The sequence below is a fragment of the Panulirus ornatus genome, chromosome 23 (genome assembly GCF_036320965.1).
Source record: "Panulirus ornatus isolate Po-2019 chromosome 23, ASM3632096v1, whole genome shotgun sequence".
Classification (NCBI taxonomy): Eukaryota; Metazoa; Arthropoda; class Malacostraca; order Decapoda; family Palinuridae; genus Panulirus; species Panulirus ornatus.
The window spans coordinates 9,375,793-9,392,192 of record NC_092246.1 but is presented as its reverse complement, the minus strand read 5'-3'; the positions used below and the strand labels follow the sequence as shown (position 1 = coordinate 9,392,192).

General features: G+C 41.6%; 1 long non-coding RNA gene across 1 annotated transcript in view; it reads left to right on the top strand.

Annotated features, from left to right (window-relative positions):
• Positions 1-1,043: 1,043 nt before the first annotated feature.
• Positions 1,044-16,400, top strand: part of LOC139756665 (uncharacterized) — a 105,875-nt gene continuing 90,518 nt past the window's right edge. Inside the window, exon 1 of the long non-coding RNA XR_011714407.1 lies at positions 1,044-1,619. This is a non-coding gene — a long non-coding RNA (uncharacterized lncRNA). The remainder of the gene's footprint in view (positions 1,620-16,400) is intronic.

Genomic DNA, 16,400 nt, shown 5'->3' with positions numbered 1-16,400 from the left:
CTTTTTTTGCTGTCTCCCGCGTTTGCGAGGTAGCGCAATGAAAACAGACGAAAGAAATAGCCCAACCCACCCCCATACACATGTATATACATACGTCCACACACGCAAATATACATACCTACACAGCTTTCCATGGTTTACCCCAGACGCTTCACATGCCCTGATTCAATCCACTGACAGCACGTCAACCCCGGTATACCACATCGATCCAATTCACTCTATTCCTTGCCCTCCTTTCACCCTCCTGCATGTTCAGGCCCCGATCACACAAAATCTTTTTCACTCCATCTTTCCACCTCCAATTTGGTCTCCCACTTCTCCTCGTTCCCTCCACCTCCGACACATATATCCTCTTGGTCAATCTTTCCTCACTCATTCTCTCCATGTGCCCAAACCATTTCAAAACACCCTCTTCTGCTCTCTCAACCACGCTCTTTTTATTTCCACACATCTCTCTTACCCTTACGTTACTTACTCGATCAAACCACCTCACACCACACATTGTCCTCGAACATCTCATTTCCAGCACATCTATCCTCCTGCGCACAACTCTATCCATAGCCCACGCCTCGCAACCATACAACATTGTTGGAACCACTATTCCTTCAAACATACCCATTATGGTTATGGTTATGGTTATACCCATATATATATATATATATATATATATATATATATATATATATATATATATATATATATGATATGTATATATCTGCGTGTGTGCCTGAACAAGGAACAAGGTAACCAACCATTTTATGGACTAACCTCTAGGGATGTATATATCTAACAAAATTCACATAAATGCTTTGCTTCACTGTGACCTTACTGTAAATCAGAAAATGTAGCCTTAAAAATACGCCTTTTACAGAAAAGTTTTACATACGCTTGTAACTAGAAATCTTTTACTTGCCAACCCAATGTAACTACCGAATCGATGTTCCAGTTGCTCTTTATGACCCTTTTGTACCAATTGGTTGCTCCGGCCAGCCTACAAACTACGCTACGACGGTCAACCTTATCAGTCCCCCTCAGACCGTGCATGTAGCTAGAGGGACGGAGGACGCGTACAGGGGGTGTATGTGTGTGTACTCGCTCGCGAAGTGTCAGTTGCTTGACATTGCTGACATTAATGTCACTGTCCCATAAAACTTAAGTGCATCACTTGTTGCAGACTACAGTGTGGCGTTTCGTTACATCTCTGGAAAATTATTATGGAATTTGTTTCCAAAGACGTTAAATCTAATATCATACCAGGAAAATATCATACATCTACCATATATCATGTATGCTTTTGTGTACGAATTTACTAGACAGGGCAAGGAAAAATGTTGATTTTAAGTGGACCATCCACTCTTTGTGCGGGTTTAATGGCTAGTGATCAGAATTGAGAAAATGTAGACTTGGCGATATGTGGGTGACCGGGTGATCAGAGTATGGAAAATGGCAACAATTAGTGATGATTGAAAAAAAATATGGTGAAACATTGTGATATATATAGTTATGATAATTGACTTCGAAAAAATATAACTTTTGAAAATTTGTGAAGTAATTAATTTCCCGTGTATCTCATCATGACTCGTGATTAATGCCTTCCTACACCTGCCTGCCGGAGGAAGGTGAGTAATATAATCAGTTATACTAATCAGTTTGCTTATGATGATTCAAGTGATTGTAGACGATATGTCTTGTGATGATGTTTGGTTAGGTTTCACGTGATTATAGGAAGATATGTCCAGTGCTGTTTGGTTATGTTTTAAGTGATTACAGAGGATATGTCAGAATGCTGTTTGGTTATGATGGTTCAACTGATGACAGGGGATATGTAGTGTGCTCTTTGGTTATGTTTAAATTGATTATAGAGAATATGTCGTGTGCTGGTTGACCATAGTGGTACGTGATTTTAAGATACGGTAATTATATCTGGCGAAAGCTTTTCGACTATAACTTGAACCGCGTTAAACAATCACGTTTCAACTGATTAAAAGTCTCATGAGAACGAAAGATAGAAGGAAATTACGTAAGTTTCCCCTATACACTCGGCCGTTTCTAGTTATTTTAGCAAGACTAATTTTAGGTCGGGTTTGGTGTTGTTGATATACTTTTAATGTCTTCTGAACGATTCAGTGTTGTCGTAAATCACTAATATTTACGGTTTCCTCCACCTCTTAAACCCCGGTTTCCAGGTGGATGTCTGAAACTATATAATATTACCCATTATGTATCACTGAATATTTTGAATCGTAGATATAGATCGGAGAAGTATGTTAACGTTTCAGATACGTAAATATGACTGTGTTTCAAGATCATTTTATGCTTCTTTACTGAATACTCTCTAATTATAAATGACGGTGTTTTAACAGCGTAGCAATTGATTGCTGATAACTCATGATAGAATATTTACATGTACAGTAGCAATCGATATTACATTAACAATGGTAACATGTCTTTCATGCGGCGCAGCAATATCGGCAATAACTGAAGTAGTTTTAAGGTATAAACAGAAACAATGTAGGTTTGGATTACATGTTTACACACGCAAAACAAGTAAAACTAGAGGCAAGGAAGCCTACGAACACAAGATAAAGTGAATTATAGGCAAAATAGGAATTTTATGTGGGAAAAAAAATGAATCCGTAGTCCTGTGCAAATAATTTGATGACTACAAATACATTCGCTACTTAAGATGTTTTCTAGGACGCTGTGTCTAGGTATTACGAGCAGCTCGTTTCGAACTCATCCGAACCACTTACAATGATGTCTCGTACATATAAAGCCAATGACAATTCTAATGACAGACAAGGTCATACAAATTTTTTTCCGACCTTGTCCGAACTAATGAGGACAAAATTTACAGGAACAGCAGACTCTTAGAATTACCAGCAAAACCGGATCTTTACTAAAAGTAACACAGATCATAGTCCCAAATCATTGGATGTATATATGTAATTCCTCGTTGTGCTCTGTAGACGCTCGCTCTGTCGCTGTTATCAGTCCACTAGACGAACTTGAGATGTGATGCTGGTAATAACCATAATCCTCTAACTTTCTCATGTCCGTGAGCTCGTCCACTCCCTCGCCATTCACCGTTGTCAGTGACGTTTCCATAGACACTATAAGACGCTTCTTCCACGTCCATTTAAACTTGAAAGTCCCTGAGGGTTACCAGATCGTCTTTACTAATTGACAAGAAGTGTTTAAATTGTCCGCGCATTTAGTAGGTTGCTGTGTTTTTTTTTTTTTTTATCCGAGTGATGATGCTGCTGGATATTACGTGCCTGGCGTTTAAGTATCTGACCTTGTCTGAATGCTGTTGCTATTAGCGTCGTGCTATTTTTGAGGTGACGCTGTCTACTGCATCACTAACGTTGAGATGTTTTTAGTCATATGTTGTTCTTTTAGGTATTCTCTCTCTCTCTCTCTCTCTCTCTCTCTCTCTCTCTCTCTCTCTCTCTCTCTCTCTCTTCATTTCCTCAGAAACTCGTCAGATGTTAGCACTTTTCTAACATAGCTTTTACATCTTTCGTAATAGGGTTTGTTAATCTATTACTCCTGATGTTTCAGGGGATTCGAAACAGTTGCGCTATCTATGCGCTTCTCACTATTCCGTCTGCTGGACCCTCCTCTTGAACCAAGGATCCGAACCAGTTTCGCTTTCCCCAGAAGGTTAGTCTCTCACAAGCAACGGTTGCGTGTCCCCCTTTAATCTGTCTACTGTTTTCTCCTATAGTACCAGATTCCCCGCTGAATAGATTTCATGAGACAAAAGCAACTTGTGAAGCCTTATTCCTCAGATGGAAGGTTTCCCGGAATATTTTCTCAATAGTTCTCTTTATTCATGGGGTGTTTATGACTGAAAGTGGGTGTCGCCTGCTGTTGAGTCATCACGCCGAAATAAAAAGATAAAAGAAAATCGCAAAAACACTTGAACACGGACGGATACAAAAAGTAGAACTGTTCGTGAGTGACGCGTGTTTTGTACGTTGTTGAACGTAATGGCTGCCATGTATCAATGAAAGGTCAGGAAGCCAATCTTCGTAGTGGCCTTCACCTTTGGTATCATCCACTCTCGCTCTGGCTGCAAGGCGACATCGTATAGACAGACTCCATCCCAGTGGAGTGCTTTTTCCTCTCTTAAGTGGGTCAATAAGAGTCGGTATATTGATCGTTTGAGGCGTGTACCGCTCCATTATCAGGACCTAGACACGGGGGTGGGGCGTGTGTGTGTGTGTGTGTGTGGCGGGGTGGACAGGCCTAGAGCGGTTACCCCTCTCAAAAAGGACGTGCAGGAGAGGCTCAGGGCAAGGTGGCGCGGCGATCGTCTGGTGAACCCTTACTTACGTTTTCTAAACTATTGAAGAAAATAAGGCTTTCCGTTCTCTGTAACAAACGCATACCTTTACTGTTAGTCTAATCATTATCTTTATCGCGGAAAGACTTATATAGTTTATCTCTTAGGTGGTAATATGAATGATATTACGGTCTAATTATATAAGAGAAAATCAGCAGTCGGACTAAGATGTAACCACCATCAGATTCAAATGGTTTTACTTGACTAAGAATTCTTTGATACACAGGACGAAGTATCAGTGGTAGCGCCACCTATGGTAAAGGCGTTTCAAGGTAACTTTCTCTTTGGCTCGTTCGATGCACATGACTCTTTACGCCCCATATACACCTACGTAAATACGCACACACACACACACACACACACACCTATGTATATATATATATATATATATATATGTGTGTGTAATTATCATTATGATACTTGATCGCCGTTTCCCGCGTCAGCAAGGTAGCGCCAGGGAACAGACGAGGAAAGACACATCCACTCATATACACACACACACACACACACACACATATATATATATATATATATATATATATATATATATATATATATATATATATTTATATATATATATGGGGATAGGGGAGAAAGAATACTTCCCACGTATTCCCTGCGTGTCGTAGAAGGCGACTAAAAGGGAAGGGAGCGGATGGCTGGAAATCCTCCCCTCTCGTTTTTTTTTTTTAATTTTCCAAAAGAAGGAACAGAGAAGGGGGCCAGGTGAGGGTATGCCCTCAAAGGCCCAGTCCTCTGTTCTTAACGCTACCTCGCTATCGCGGGAAATGGCGAATAGTATGAAAAAAAAAAAATATATATATATATATATATATATATATATATATATATATATATATATATATATATATACACGTGCATATACTTATATACATACACAGACACGTGTACATATTCATGCTTTCCTTCATCCATTCTCGACGCTGCCCTGCCCCACAGGAAACAGCATCGCCAACCCTGCGTCAGCAAGGCAGCGCCAGGAAAACATAAAACCACATTTGTTCACACTCTTTCTCTAGCTGTCGTGTTTAATGCACAGAAACCACAGTTCCGTATCCACATCCAGGCTCCTCAAACATTTCCATGGTTTACCCCAGACATTTCACATGCCCTGGTTCAGTCCACTGACAGCGAGTCGACCCCTTTATACCACTTCATTCCAATTCACTCTATTCCTTGCACGTCTCTCACCCTCTTGCATGTTCAGCCCCCTATCGCTCAAATTTTTTTTTTTCACTACATCCTTCCACCTCCAATTTGGCCTTCCGCTTCTCCTTGTTCCCTCCACCTCATGTATATATATATATCCCACCATAAGGCAGGCACCCGTATATAGACTAATTCCACGGGGAGGATGAACAGCTGGGACGGCTGCAGCTGGGATGTGGGTAGGTACTGCGTTCAACTACTTACCCGCCACCCCCAGGGACAACACATGGACTGGCCTGGCTGCTAGGGGCCCAACAAGGGGTTGTCGTAACTCCTGGTTGGCGATGGATGGACGGGGAATTTATAAGTCTGGAAACTTAGTATACCGTCCACTCCTGTCCACAAGTGTTGTCACTCTTAAAGAAACGACTGTAGTGCCCAGCTCCGACCATACCTGCGGCCTCATTGGTCCGCAGAACTCTAAAAACAACATAATACAGCACCTGCTTCAACTCCTTTCGAGGTATCCTCCACCTAGACAAATAGTGGATCTCAGCAAGTGAACTTAACAGATATGCGGCATTTCTGGTTCCAGGGGGCGCGTCGCTCCGAGCCTGGCCAAGTCGATGTGTCGGGAGGCGTGGTAAGAGCTCACATGCGCGACTGTTGTGTCCTCTTCCGTAACAACAGGATGAACTCGCATGCCTACTGGATAATCCAGTCATCGCATCTAGTCACCTGTGGTAAAGGAGATTTGGAGCTGTGAACTCCAGCCGGAATCAGAGAACGGTCCGCCCAAGGCAAAGAAAGGTCCGTGTTGCGCCAATGAAAGAATGAATGAATGATAATAGAAAAGTCCCTTCTGAGGAAGGAGGGGGCGGGGAGGGAAGAAGAGTGGGAAGAGCGAGAGTTAGGTTAGAGGAAGTGAATCTTGGTAGGAGGTGCAGAGCCAAGGCTCGACCCAGCGTTCGGGAAGAGCTAGAGTTAGGTTAGAGGAAGTGAATCTTGGTAGGAGGTGCAGAGCCAAGGCTCGACCCAGCGTATATTGGGTTGTGGTGATGGTTAGGATAGGGCTGGTGAGTGGAGGGCGAAGGAGGGGGGTACCTTTTGTTTTTGAGGGTATAGGAGGAGAGGGATTGTATCTCTGACAGACAAGAACTGATATTGCCAAGATATTCCCTGCACGGACTTGGCTGTAAGTTCTAGAAGAGTTTCTAGCTTTTGAATTTTAATATATGGAGACTGGGTATTGTTCAGGTTGAACATTGAATGCATTGTCTGGGTGATCTATTCTCAGGAGAATGTTGAAGTAGTCAATCCAGTAGTAGTGGTGGTGTACTTCAAAGCGCTCCTCTTGTTTTTCGTCAAGTTTTCTCCAATAGATGTTTAGTGGAGGCAGTCGCGCTCTCTCGTGGAGTTCTGTATTCCTGGTGAACTCGTGCCATTTGGAGTTGAAGACCCAACGTAAAGCTTTATTTTGAATTATTTGGAGGGCGTGGATTTGGGCTGCGAGTTCAAGAGCTGAAGGGGCGTAGGTATTGCATGGGCGTATTAATGCTTTATAAAGGAGTAATTTGGTTTTTAAATTGCTCCTCCTGTAAATCTGTTACAATTTCGCGAGCTCTGCTCTCGCAATAGCCGCCCTAGATTGAATGTGACAGTTTATTCGTAACTGAACTTCATGATTTAGGCTTAGTATAGTGTTGGTATGTGAGATGGGTATGGGTAAATGACGGTAAATACGGGAGTGTAAGCGAAATGTGGTCAATTTCCTCCTGAGTTGTTCTAGTCAAGTGTGTGATGGTTCTGGCTCTGATCCGTTGGGTGACGTCATACTGTGGTGCAGCAGTCTTCATAACCAAACAAACAAGCCTACCTCCCACCGCCGCGCAGAACACCCGCGCAGGGCGACGTAGCAACTATGTTCCCGCCGTTTCTATATCGCCCGGAGGTGTGCGTAAGAAGATGGAGTTCCACAGACGTAAAAACACGTGAATTATCTAGCAAGATCTAAGCGGAAGGGAGTTTTGGCGGGAGGCAAACTCCTCTCTCTCTCTCTCTCTCTCTCTCTCTGTTAAGATCAGCCATAGTCATACACTTTCCTTCAACAGATCGTTGTATGAGCAACAGTATTGTTTCAATGATTTTCATAACCTGTTACAGAAACCTCTCAGCTCTGTAATATATTTCAGGGCTTGTAATTATTAAACGCGCGTAGTTTGTATACACTTTGATGAAGTTTCCAATCTCGTCTGTAGTATGAACTGTTTGTAACCATATACTTTGAACTTCTGTACGAGTTTGTAGCGTAGCTCCGGTAGCGAATTTGATGAAATGAAAAGTGAGCTGCGGCACCTTTTCCCTGTCAGGTTCTCAGAAAATCATTATGTAATATTACATAATTCCTTCATCATTAAAGTTGTTGGTGGCTCATGGTGGCGGTGGACGTATAAAGATAGAAAAAAACAAGAGAGGGAGGTGGGGAGGAGGAGGGTTCTTATCGGTGCCTCAATGGGACCCAGGTAAGGTTATACCGTCAACATTGCTGCAGCGTTCGTAGTCTCACCGACCCGAGTGAGGTTATGCCGTCAAGCATTACCACCAGTGTGCCGCAGTGTTCCGTAGTCTCGACTTTCTAAGGAGACCATTCCCCCCAGACCCTTGGTTCCTACCGCTTCGATTTCGTAATTCTCATCATCGTTTAGAAATACCAAGTCGAGTTTAGCGTTTGATGAATGCAGTCCATCATTTGGGAATAAACTCCGGCGATTTGATCCGTGATCCGTGTGATCTAGGCGGCGGACTGCTTTCATTACGTAGATGTTTCTTGCATCCCTCCACCGTTGAAGACTTACGAATGATTTGAAGTCCTTGAAGTCAGAAAGAAAAAAGGTGTGGGGAGGAGGAGGAGGGGGACACTTTTCGCATTCATTTACTAAGAGCAAAACGGGTGAGTTTCTTGTCAAGGTGAGCGAGATTCTGATCAAGTATGTTCTCCTTTATGTGCCTTACAACCCCACTGGTCTTAAGCTAACCATGAATGCAGAAAAAAATATATATATTTATGTAATTACCATGGTTCTGTGCACAGCCTAGCCTCACACACATCTCGACTGGCCATTGAGCAACCTACATACCTTTTCGAGGTTATGCAATATTACCTCAGGCTGCTACCACAGCACCACACCAAATACCGGTATTCTCGTTCGGGATTTATTGCCTAGTACACACACACACACACACACACACACACACACACACACACACCCGTCTGCATTAGGTTACTCCGCGAACGGAGAGTCAGACACCTTTGGCGAGGCTGTATCATTGGGAGTACAGGCTCGTCAAAGCACTTCTAACTCGAAAGTTCACATTTCTCTGCTACTGGATGTAGCACAGATCTGGGCTGCAGGGGCCTCTGGAAAGAGGTCTTGGGAAACGCTAGGATTCTTTCTTAGAAATGGGACCTAATTTGATCATATATATATATATGTATATATATATATATATATATATATATATATATATATATATATGTATTCATAATTTCTAATTGTGCTACGGTAAGAGTTTGAAACTCGAGTTCCCTTGTCTCTTAACCTTGTATATATGTCAAGTTCCATGTCTTTATTTTTTTACACACACACACACACACACTACGCCAGGTACCAATATATGTATATCGACCAGTCCTAAGGAAAGGATGAATTGGCTGTGGGCCAACAGCCTTACCCAAGATTCGAACCCAGGCGAGCCTGTTTGCGGATCTTGGTTAGCGACGCTGTGTGTGTGTGTGTGTGTGTGTGTGTGTGTGTGTGTACAATATAACATTATCATTCATATTTTTTTTCAACGAAAACATCAAAGTAATTGAATAACTTACAGCCAGATACCTTTCACCTAAACGACTCATTTTGAGCTAATATTCTTGCAAATATTGTCTCATATAACTCATTTTTTTCGTGCAACTTTGCCATAGAAACCCATTGGTTACTTGTATGCGTAGATACTGTTGATCATGGTGTCGAATTGCTTCTTCCTCCTCTTTCCTTACTAACCCAAAGTTTGCATGATTCTTCGTTTTCTTTATTTGGATAATTGCACAGTTTTTCTCGTTAATTAATACTAGTAATAATTTCGACGGCTCCTATTTACTAATCTTGTACGTTGCTCCTGTCTGTTTTAGTCCTGTCTGTTTTGATCCTGTCTACTTGTCCTGTCTGTTGGTGTTAGATCTGTCTGTCTGTCGTGTCTGCGGGTTCATCATGTCTGTTAGTCTAGTCTGCTGCTTCTGTCTGTTAGTTCTGTCTACCAGTCCTGTCTGCTGGTCCTGTCCGCTTTGTCGTCACTCTGATGTCCTTGTTTCGCAATCTATGTGGTCACAGAATAATAACAAAATATTGTTATTAACTCCAAGTGAAATGTTTCCCATTGTTCAACAAACAATGGTATTTTTCTTATCCAATTGCAACCATTTTGTTTATGAATAACCTTAGTGGAATATATATATATATATATATATATATATATATATATATATATATATATATATATATATATATATATATTTGTGTGTGTGTGTGTGTGTAATGAATAACAAAGAACAGGTTTCGTTAAATCTAAGCAGTCATTTCCCTGAAAATATACTGTTGAGGAATTACATGATTGGTGGGTCATGATAATTACAAGCTGATTAATCACAAAAGACCTTTAAGGTCAAGATATGGCTGGATACGTCGTTTGGATAAGCACATGAGTGAAGTCTACATCGTATAGGAAGTTTTACATAAATTCTATGGTTGATACATCATACATTTACCTGTGATTCGTTGCCATTACGTGACTGAAGGTTAAGACTAAATCGCAGTGGTACTGTGTTGAACACTAAGTGTTGTAAAATTTACATACTTGTTGAACTTCAGTAGCACTGTGCCAACGTACATTATATATTTAATGGTGAACAATAAGTGATGAATATTTACATGTCCGTTGCTTTACATTAATATGATAATTGACATACACATAAATGTGGGGGAAAACCGTGCTCTTTGCTTGCTTAGCTGTGGGCTTGTTCATGGATTGTTTATGACTGAGTAGATGGTATAAGGCAACTCGTGTATATGTAGGGGGTTTGGTCTTGGTGGTATAGTGCATGTATCAGTCAGTGTCATGGTTTTAAACAAGGCGATCTCCCCTCTGACCCTTGAGGCCAGAAGGCCAGAATATATATATGTCATGGGTTGTGTTGTTGACACTGAGGTGACCTATTGAATTACTAGTTCACTTATTCACTTTTAAAGGTATCTTTTACAGTCGAATCCACTGAAGGAAGGCACTCATGAGTGAAGATGGTAGGTGGAAGAAGACATGATGACCTGAAGGCGGCCCGAGAGCGCCACTGACACACCTCATACCCTTCGAGGGTTGTGCGTATGTATACTGGGACGTCAGCTGGCGTACTGGGACGTTAAGAGGCAAACGGAAACTTAAGGTAGCGTACTGAGACGTGAGGTAACATACTGGGATGCAAGATGACATACTGGGACATAAGGTTACGGAATGTAATGACATACTGCGACGTAAGGTAGCGATGCTTTATTGTATATTCATGCAAACGACGTAAACTTAACTGTGACTTCTTGTGTACATACACGTAACCATTGCTTCCCTTCCGTTTTGTTTAGTACAGAATGTCGTTGGCTGATATTAATCATTTTACATCCGTCCGTCCTTTATTCTTTTATTTTCTTTTACCCAATTTGCGTTAAAGGAATACTAAATTCAGTCCCAATGGAGAAAACTGTCGAGTTTGTAAGTGAATTTATGTGATCTTCGAAAGATGATAAACACCTGGAAAAGGCTGCTAAAAATCTTTCCTTTGGGAGTAATAGTTTGGCGCTGACGGCCTCCGTGAGCCATGGCAGTTGAAGATAGGCTTCTAACCCAAACCATGAGCGTACACCACATCTAGCTAGAGTTTGCAGTTATGATACTATGACCAGACCGTAGATCTGTTCTATACGTTAACAGTTTTCAAGTTTTGGAATAGTAACCATTCTATATATCTGGTTTTGTAGCTGGGTATTAGCTAGAGCTTAATGTGTTGAACTCCACCTTCAGCCGCAAATGTGGCTCGTCCTGCTTGGCCAACGCTGCCTCTCGGCAAATATAGAACTGTATTTATTCCTCCTGTATGACACTTTTCAAACTGTTGTTTAATGAGAAATGGATTTAAGACTTCCTAAGTTTATGCCTCCACCATACTTAACATTAACATGCATCTATTTGCCGCCTTGACGAATGCGGAAAGCGAGCGGGTGTGGAAAACACATGGGTTAAAGATGAAATTTACTTTTAACTTTTCAACTTCACGATGTTTTCCCTCTGCAAGGGATTTTATTTTTCTTCTTTTAGCTGAAACGTTCAAATAAACCTCGGCTCTAACCTGTTTGTTTCCATTCCTCCATGAGTTCCACATGCACACACACACTCGTATCTCAGTCATAAGAATAAGCTGTAAACATTGTTAGACAAAAGGCGAAAACTAATATGAAATATTTCGCCTTCAGATCCACAAATGACTACGTTTCCTTTTACGTTACATATACTGGAGTCCGCGGGATTAAGCGCGTAAGATCTTACAGTTCTAATCTTTAGGATTAACGACATTTAAGTCTTTTTTAATCTGCTACCATAGTAATCGGATAATCATGGTGGAACTGTTTCCATCGTACATGCCGAGAAGAAAGTGTCTCATGAAGTGAGTTTAGCGGGATTACGTAAGGCTGTGTTGTTGTTGCCACTAACCCCGCGCTTGAGAAAACGGTATTACGTAATAGAACTGCACCTTATTTTCTCGTCTCGTCCTGGGTTAGTGGAGGACTTTCTCATCAACAGCTGATAGGAAGAGCCAGAATATTTATACAGATAAGAACGCCTACAATATATTTTTTTCCTGTACGGACCTAGACGCTGGTCGTCCTCAGAATTTATCGTGTGGAAGGTACGATATTCTAAGGATGTATTTATGATATGCACTACCAACGCTGTACTTGTACACGAAATTAGGTTATGTATGAAATGATTATGTGTTTGAAGTAAGAGGAGAATGTTCAATTAAAATATAAGGAAATGAAACCTTCGGTATCCTCTTCTCCATCTTTGCCAACCATCTCCCTCCCACTGAATGTTACAAATCCTTCAACAACCCCCTTGTACTTTCCCACACTGGTCAACCCACCTCCCTCACTGAATGTCACATAGACTCCAACATCCTCCTCACACTTGCCAACCCGTCTCCCTCACCCTGAACGTAGGTACCTGTAGAAAAGGTGAATGTAGGTACAGAGAGAAAAAAACAATCTCGGTAGAAAGTAATTCGGTCACTCCTTCCGCCCTCATCGGGAGCCTGTTATACCCGTCGATCACACCCCATCAACGCGCTCCCTCAACACTAGACCGAGCCGCGTCAAAGGTAACAACATAACTTTCCGTGTAGTTTCTGATACTTCGGTATGCCCGCTTACCATTACATAAAAAAGTATATTTATTTTTTGTTCAAACGGAGATGGACACGGGAGGTAATACCGCAGTGTAAAGAATTAGAAAGACGAAGAGATCCAGGAATCAACAAATCAAGGATTAGAAAGAGCAAAAGAAATGGTTGAGACTGATGGAGAGGAACAATGACGTGACATGTTCAGAAGGGTACAAAGAGAGGTAGAGGGAACGATGTCTATGTTGTACCGGTAGTTGGTTGATTGGCTTACGTATGATCAGGAAAAAAGATGGTGTTGATATCAGATTACATTCCATTATCACTAATACTGTGAAGATGTCGCTAGCTGAACTGGCATTCAAAATAACTTATCAGTTAGGAAGTTTATCAAACTTAGGTCCCTCTTATGGTCCTAACATTACGTACGTAAGAATTTAACTCTCAGCGACCTCTCATGTCAGCGTTGTTATACTAATGAAATTAAGCACTTTATGATAAAGAGCTTGAAATAAAACCTTGATTAAATGTACAGAAAATGAAGGCAACGTAAAGTCCCAACGAGCGAAGAGACGAACGTTAAAAGATGCAGTTAGTTATCTACAGGCTATCGTCTAATACAGAAAAATAATGTACTTTCATATAATCTGTGAACAGCTTTGTATTTTCATTAGGTGATCCAAATGTTTTCGTTCGGCTCGTGTAAGAACATTGGAAGAGTAAAAGTTCAGATGTAAATCATGTAATGTCGATTTGTTACCCTTCGAATCATCATCCTCTCCCAAAACGCTTCACTTAGGCAAATCTAAGACTCCCTCGCCCAGCACTTGTTTGTTGGTGTTGGTCATGTGATGTGGTACCGGTACCCTAGCGGACACACAGGTCGCATTCCGGTGAGCGCTAGAAAACACAGCCACGTTCAGACACCACCCACCGACTTGCGCAAACACATCGAGAGAGAGAGAGAGAGAGAGAGAGAGAGAGAGAGAGAGAGAGAGAGAGAGAGAGAGAGAGAGAGAGGCTCATGTTTCATTTATATGCCAAGCTCATGACATCTAAACGCCATTGGTAAACAAGCTTGTTTACCATGGCGTCTTAACTACGTTTCTAACTTTGTATATCAACTGATTGCTCTACGTCTTCTATCTCATTTTTGTATCCCCTCCTGACGTTGTGATCATTACACGAAAGTGCACTTGGGAACTTACCACGTTTGATTTTCCCCGTGGTTATTAGCATATACTACTTCACACCCGTCTCTGTGACTGACCTCTTGCAATATACACGGTTAAGCGACGGGCAATAAGAGTGTATATTTCTCTCCCTGTAACACTCAAATAACAATAACACATACGTGATCCCCACGAGTTTAAATCTCCCTCCCCATAACATGTCTCTACATACACGTCCGTGATTTTGTATCTTCTGTATCATCAACCGTTTTCAAAAAAGTGTAGGTCTCGTCGTGCCTCGAATTTCTATACATCTTAAGTCTATCGTAGTCTTATATAAAGGAATCTGTATCCCTAAACAGGAAATTTTCCGAAAGGAATTTACCGCTGACGACCACATATCTAGCAACATCAGAAAGACAGTTGCCATCTAACTTAAACTCGAATGCCTACTGCAAAACACAATACTGGAACAGCATTTTTAAGTTTTCTATTTAATGTGGATTATGGTCGATAACCAAGAAGCTTCAATAATATGATTTTTCCTTTGTTTACAAGAGTTCTTATTGACTCGAGAAACCGGATTGGCAAGACCGTTAGAGCTGCTGCCGGCGGGCGCCCTAGTCCTTGCTCAAGGTTCTGCGAGTGCGCGCTGGGCGAAGGCAGCTCGGCTCTGCACCAACGCGTTGATATTTTTTTTTAACACGAGTCTGCATACCATCTGCATATTAATGTTTTTTTTCATTTTTGTCCTACTTTTTTTAGACAGTAGCGTAGGTGTTATATCTAATTCAAAAGTGGATAAGTATCAAATATAAGCGGCAGTATGAGGAAAAAGTTTGAGTGTTGTGATGTTTCCATTCGTGGAAATTGTTTCTTGAACTGACCACGTTGATTCTCGGGGGAAAAAAGACGTCTTGAGTTCATGTGTACATTGTCTGTTGTTCCAGGAAATTCGGCAAATTAAGCGAAATTTGACAGTTGTTCCAGGAATTTGGGGAAATTTTCACATGGCTGTAGTGTGTTCACACTGACAAGATTGACTGGAATGTTTTAACAGGAAGAAAATCCTCGCGATGGAAAGCGAGAAGAGAGAGTTTAAAGGGATGAGAGAACGGAGGGTCCGAGAATGTAAACAGTGGTAACCAGGGTTCGAAATGTCTTCCACACCCATGGTAACTCACACGGACCGCTGGAGGGTCAAGCTGCTGATGGGGTGCTAAGGCTGAAGCATTTTCGGGCCCTCCATACTGTGTATAATGGACCCAAATGATGGTATGAAACAAGAGATGATAAGACTTTTATTCTATATATCGATAGATATACCCAATGGGTAGACATGTACAGAGAGACTAAAATGAATACTTTGCGCCATTGCTTTAAGCCAATTCAACTATATGCAGATAAATATCATGTGGTTGTACATGTACATTTAAGTAGAAACTGATTTGCAACACTTCAACATAATTTTTCCACATCGCACATAAGGATCTCATCCTTCAGCCCTAAATCTTTATTTAAAGACGTATATTTGCCTGCATAGGACATGCGAACCTCCCCCTCGCTGTTCCTAGGCTCAGCAGCCTAATGGGTTTTGTGCCCTTGCACGGGTAAAGCTCCTCAGACTCGTGGAGTTGAGCAGCCCCCGAACGCGTATGAAGACATGTTCGTCTATACCGTAAATGGTAGGATTAGATCCTGCGGTCTGAGGGTAGGATGTGGAGTTATACCATCTTAATTAAGTCGAAGGAATCCCGAGTTCTGTACTCCCGCTTAAGTTTACTGGCGGAACCCGATTTTGATAAAGTTGTGAGAGACGGTGTAACGTATGAATGATGTGGTATAAAAGCTCCTACACCATCTCATCAAACCTGGGAAGGACCTCGATTGTTTCTTAGTTACAAATACGGGAGATTTTAAGTAACTGATCGAATGGCTCACCACGGAAATTCAGAACTTCTCTCTCTCTCTCTCTCTCTCTCTCTCTCTCTCTCTCTCTCTCTCTCTCTCTCTCTCTCTCTCTCCTCTCCCCAAGTAAGCATTTTGACGGTTGAGATGTTCACCTTAATGCTCTCCGCCGTCCGAATCAGTGTCCCTAGCATTAAAGACACGTTCCTCCCACGATATTATAAGGCCAAGTCCATTTGTATATAGAACATATTAACGACGAAATACTGTGCTCTCCTCCCCACTGATGTTCTTCCTGATGGTA